Below are 6272 nucleotides of genomic sequence, written 5' to 3'. Positions count from 1 at the left end.
TCTTTTTTTGTTGTGTATGAGTAATAACTTAATCTTTCAATAAAATACTTTTTGTAGCAATATCCATACATATTTCAACCTACCATTTTCAATTACGAAAAAGAATTAGACATTACATTAGTTAAAGAATTAGACATTACATTAGTTCATGAATCATGATAAAAAGCCCGTCTCTCTAAATATGTATATAGGAAAGAAAGAATAAAAAAAGATTTTTCCTTTTTCTATTGCAATGAAATTCTTTCTATTTTATTTATTTTTTCGTTCCTATTCTCCTTTCTCAGAAAAGGGGGGCTTTCAAAAAAAATAAATAGAGGATTACTTCGTTCCTGATAGTTATTTACCGAATCGGTGGATAGGAGCATACTCTGGATCGGAATCGTGGGGAGTACTGCTTGATCGTTTCTACCAACTTAAAGTCCCAATTAGAATCCTTTATGCAGAAATATCCTGTTGGATAACTTACATAATCTCTATTACTAATCCTTTGTGTACCTTGGTGTTCCTAACCATCCACTCATTTTTGCCCAATCCCCCATTATAATAATACATGTCTGGTAATAAATATAAAAACCCCATCCAGTTGATCTTTGAACCCGCTTCAAGACATGATGACTAATCAACCAATCTTGGGGTAAGCAGCCTCTACTGTTTATGTTTACTTTCACTTAACTCTTGTACATAGGAAATGAGACTCAATCTTTTTACTGCGAATTTAAAAGCTGTTTTTCTCACTCATATAACTATCTGGTTTAATTCATCAACCCAAATGTTGAATAAAAAATATGAAAATATGTATTCAACGCATTTAACTTCTTTCCTATAAAGCAAGGAAATAGGAAAGTTTTTTGTCTCAACGAATCACACGTAGAGATATTGATAACACACATAGAGTTAATGGTATTTTCATAACTAATTGATTGAGCAGCAGCTCGCAGACCACCTAAAAAGGAATATTTATTATTTGATCCATATCCTGACATAAGAAGTCCAACAGGAGCAATACTTGAAATAGCAATCCATAAAAAACACCAATACTGAGATCGGCTAGAACAAGGCGATAGCCAAAAGGAATTACTAAATAACTTAGTAAAATTGATATAACTGCTATGGATGGTCCGATACTGAATAAACGAGGATCTCCTCTAGATGGAAGAAGGTTCTCTTTGAAAAGTAATTTTGTCCCATCTGCTAGAGAGCTTGAAGAATTCCCCAAAGGGCCGGCGTATTCTGGTCCAATACGTTGTTGTATTCCTGCTGATATTTCTCTTTCTAACAAACAATTACTAGTACACCTATTGTGATTCCTAATACAAGAGTCAAAATAGGGACAAGCATCCATATGATCTCATAGACCTCTTTTAACGATTCCAATCTGGAAAAAGAATTGATAGCTTGTACTTCTGTTGTATCAATTATCATTTCAACGATCAACTTCTCCCATAATGATATCTATGCTACCTAGGATCGTCATAATATCGGCCAATTTCATTTTTTTAAACTAACTGAGGAAGAATTTGCAAATTGATAAAACCTGGTGGGCGAATTTTCCATCTCCAAGGAAAAACACTCTGATCTCCTATGAGAAAAATTCCCAATTCCCCTTTTGGGGCTTCGACTCTTACATAAAGTTCTTGGTTCGACAATTCAAAAGTTGGAGAAGGTTTTTTACTAATAAATCGATATTCAAAATCATTCCATTCGGGATTCCTTACTTTATCAAAGCGTCGGATTTCTAAATTCTCATAGGCCCCCCCCGGAATTCCTTCTAGAGCCTGTTGAATAATTTTTATGGATTCTTTCATTTCACCGATTCGTACTAAATAACGAGCTAATGAATCCCCCTCTTTTTGCCATTGGACTTCCCAGTCAAATTCATCGTAACACTCATAATGATCAACTTACGAAGATCCCATTGTATTCCAGAAGCTCGCAGCATTGGTCCTGATAAACCCCCAATTTATTGCCTCTTCGCCTCCAATAATGCCCACCCCCTCAACTCGTTCTAAAAAAAATAGGATCCGCGTAATAAGCTTTTGATATTCAGCAACCCCTGTTAAAAATAATCGCAAAAATCCAAACATTTATCTATCCACCATGAGGTAGATCAGCAGCTACTCCTCCGATACGAAAATAATTATGCATCATTCGCATACCGGTAGCAGCTTCGAATAGGTCATATATTAATTCTCTTTCTCGAAAAATATAGAAGAAGGGGGTCTGCGCACCAATATCGGCCATAAAGGGGCCAAGCCATAACAAATGAGAGCTATACGACTTAATTCCAACATAATTACTCTGATATAGCTAGCCCTTTTGGGTACTTGAATATTTCCTAACTGCTCTGGTGCATATACGGTTATTGCTTCTGTGAACATAGTAGCTAAATAATCCCAACGTGTTACATAAGGCAAATATTGTATAATTGTTCGGTTTTCCGCAATCTTTTCATCCCTCTGTGTAAATAACCCAATATTGGTTCACAGTCAATAACATCTTCACCATCTAGAGTAACGATGAGTCGAAAGAACACCATGCATTGATGGGTGTTGAGGGCCCATATTGACTATCATGAGGTCTTTTCTTGTAGCTGTTGCAGTCATAAGTTTTTCCCCGATTCATTCTTCCATGAATTGCTGAAAGCGAAAAGAAGTTCATCAAAAATTAAGCGAATAATTCAAATGACTCATCAAATAACGAGTTTTTGTCTCTCGAATACCCAACTGTCTAATTAATTCTTTATAACGTACTCTATTTTTTTTGACAAATAAGCCAATAGCCGTTGACGTTTTCCCAGAATTTTCCGCAGACCCCTCTGAGATAAATAGTCTTTTTTGTGCAATTCCAAATGGGAAGTAAGTCTCCTGTATCTTATGGTGAACACGAATACTTGAAATTCAACGGACCCCCTCTTTTCTTCTTTTTCTTGGGAAATAACCGAGATGAATGGATTTTTTACCATAAAAGAACCCCCCTTTTACATATATTAATTTACCGATCAGTAATAATAATAAGGCTAGTCATTTTAATCTGATATACACAATAATCTAAATTTCTTTATGGACTCCAATTTTATCAAGTAAAATGAATCAATAATCAATTCAATTTAAAATTGGAGTCGGATAGGAATACAAAAGGATAATACATTTCTGCACTTACGAAAGAGAATAATTTAGGCCTAAAATAAAGAAGATTCATTTCTATATCGAATGGATACGTCATTGAATTGGTATCGTATATTAGTGTAAGACAAGGCATGTGCGCATTTGTTTTGTTTGCTTTTAGATACTAGATATGATAGAGGATATAGAGGAAAAATGTACCATCAACAAAGTTTCAATCGTGGATACATATGTATCCTTAACATACTGAAACGACTTCCATTATTGGTATCAAACCAATAACGATTCATACAAGCTAAATCTTCTAATCGATAATTGGGCCAAAGGAAAAACTTTAATTTAATTAATTTATTTTTCTCGCTATCAAGATGCGGATTTTCATCCAAAAATGGACCCCAGTCTTTTATGCTGTTCCCGTTGCAAAATACTGGATTTCTATCCATACCATTTCTATTCTTTGAATTGAAACAAATTAGAATTCTCAACTCTCTACAACGTCTAGATGATAAAATATTTTCAGGAATAAGCAAATCATAATGATTTTTGTCTATATTTCCAGTTATCTTTTGATGTTTTGCAATGAATTCATCAAAGTTCTTCTTATCAAGATATTCTTTTTCTCGGTATCTTTGATTAGTTTTGTGCTTACTCTTATGAACCAATGAAATACCGAGGGTTTGATACATAATAAATTGTCCGTCGTTTTTTAAAAACAGACGAACGGGTTCGATAATCAATATTCCCTTTTTCATCAATTCTGTAAGAGTTAAATTCTTTTGAATCAGCATTATATCCAGACTTATTTCTCTTCTTTGAATCGAGAATATAGCAATTTCTTTTGGATTTCTCAGTCTAAGCAGGAGACAATATACTTTGATATTATTGATCATTCTTTGATTCAAAGTCTCATTCCATCTCAATTGAAAAAGCAAATACTTGTTCAAGAAGAAAATGGAGTTCTGCTTCCGTGTTATTCTTGTATTGTTTTTTATTTGTACGTTTTTTCATATCTGATTCCGGATACTCTTCTTCAATATCGTTTTGTTGGTTTGAGAGAGGGGACCCAAGATATTTTTTGTTTTGTGCATCTGATCCAAGATCCCCTTGGCCTGCGGGTTCTTTTTCGTTTTCTGCTTGATTTATATTCTTTATCTTTAATTCAAAAGATTGTTTTTTATTCGGTGGTATAAAAAGATTCCTTTGTTGCTTTCCGTTGATGTTTTTATTTTTACTCAAATTGTCAGTTATAGTTAAGTTTAAAAGAAGCAATTTGCTTGGTATAACCCATGGTTTTATTTTATATATATTATAAAGTAACAAAAATTCTGGGAAGAACCAAAATTCCAGATTCAATATGGGACGATTTAGTATTTCTTCATTCATTCCCATCCAATCTAAAAAGATTTTGTTTTGGTTGGGTGGATTACTTTCGGGATCTTGATGAATCGGAAGATAAAAAAGATCTTTCTTATCACTTTGATGAATTATTTGATAATTCTTAGTGCCGGTTTTAGTATTTTTATTACTGTTGGTATCTATTTCGATCCATGCTTCAATATCGACTTTTTTTCTAAGACAAAAATGTATAATTTTCCAATCAAAATATTTTCTATCCGGATTTTTTCCCATATACCCAATATCACCTTCTCCTAGATAATTATTGATAGTGGTAATCTCCGGCATATCAAATAATTTGTGTTTATGTGTATTGTAATTATAAGAAATTTCTTGGTTCTTAGTTACTTCGAACGGTGATCCATAAAGATATGAGTTCCTCTTATTTTCATAATTAATAGATTTATATGATAAAAGATCATATCTATAGTTTTTTTGAAAATTGTCTTTTTCATTCGGCAATGAATATATTTCATAATCTTTTTGTTTTTTGTAATGAATTAGTTGGTCTTTTTCATATGAATCCCGTTTGTTTAAATCTTTAGTTTGAGCTGTACGACGTTGATTGACTCTATTTCGCCATTTTTGTGGTATTAATCTAGACCATTTAATCCGAGAGAAATCGTATTGATAATGACCTTTTAACCAATTTTTCCATTGATTCATTCCAGAATTCCGAAGTTTCTATGGCTTAATTCGAAATGAAATATACCTTGTGTTCCAAAATAATCCTTTATTGTATTCTTAAGAAAAAAAGATGTTCCGTGATATTGAAGAACAGATCTTAATTTATACAAGTTAATAACTTGGGTTTGGGATAATTTGTAAAATACATATGCTTGTGACAAGGAGGGTAAGTCACAAAAAATCTGTGAATTTTTATTATTATTACTAATATTATAAAGTGACTTTTTTATAGTGGAAATGAAGTGAATTGTAGTTTTATTTCTTTTAGCAATTCTTTCTTGATTTGTTTCATTATTGTAAATGTATTTATCAATAATTTTGTTTGTTGATGATGCAAGAAAAAGTTGTGTATTGATTCTGGGAATATTAATGATATATAGAAAGATATCCATGGATATCTTTTCAATGAAAAATTTTATAAAATAATGTAATTTACGGAGTAATCGAACGTTTCTTCTTTTTAACATTTGCCAAATAGTTTTTGGTGATTCTAATCTTTTAACATTATAACTTGTTTTGTTAGGACTAATATTTATTCCTGGAGTTTTTGTTTTTTTCTCTTTTGTAATTCTTTCTATTTGATTTCTTATTGTGCTTGTTCTATCAGTTAGATCTTTCATTTTTTTTTCTGTCAGTGAATAATTTGTCCAATTCGTAGATCGAATTTGACTAAACGATTCATGAATTTTCTGATCGTTGATTGTAGAATCTTTTTCTTTTTTAGTTTCACTCGACTCATCTACTTCTTTCAATCTAAATAATAGAATTAAATTTACTTTTGAAAGTTCTTTTAGTATTCTTTTTATAAATAGAATGCTTTTGATAACCCATTTTTTTGTTTCGTTTAACACCCTTAGAAAGAATTCGATTCTTTCTTTTAAAACTCTTAGAACTATAAAAGACTTATTTTTCAATTGACCAATTTGATTTTCGAGTTCCTTAAAAATGGGTTCAAAAAAAGAAGGCCGTTTTCGAGGAGAACCAAAAGGAAGGTCGGTTTCCATTCCCCAAACTGTTAAAAAACAAAAATCGGCTTTTTTTACTTTTCCTTTCTTTTTCATTCGATCT

The 6272-nt window shown here is 32.0% G+C and overlaps 1 pseudogene; it reads right to left on the bottom strand.

Moving 5' to 3' along the window:
* Nucleotides 1-2910: 2910 nt before the first annotated feature.
* The window catches only part of LOC132288732 (protein TIC 214-like), a 14753-nt pseudogene continuing 11391 nt past the window's right edge, over nucleotides 2911-6272 (bottom strand).

Source organism: Cornus florida, unplaced genomic scaffold, assembly GCF_030987335.1.
Source record: "Cornus florida cultivar Cherokee Brave unplaced genomic scaffold, ASM3098733v1 CherokeeBrave_3.0.0_Hap2_scaffold_139, whole genome shotgun sequence".
In the NCBI taxonomy this organism is placed as follows: domain Eukaryota; kingdom Viridiplantae; phylum Streptophyta; class Magnoliopsida; order Cornales; family Cornaceae; genus Cornus; species Cornus florida.
This window is presented reverse-complemented; position numbering and strand designations above follow the sequence as displayed.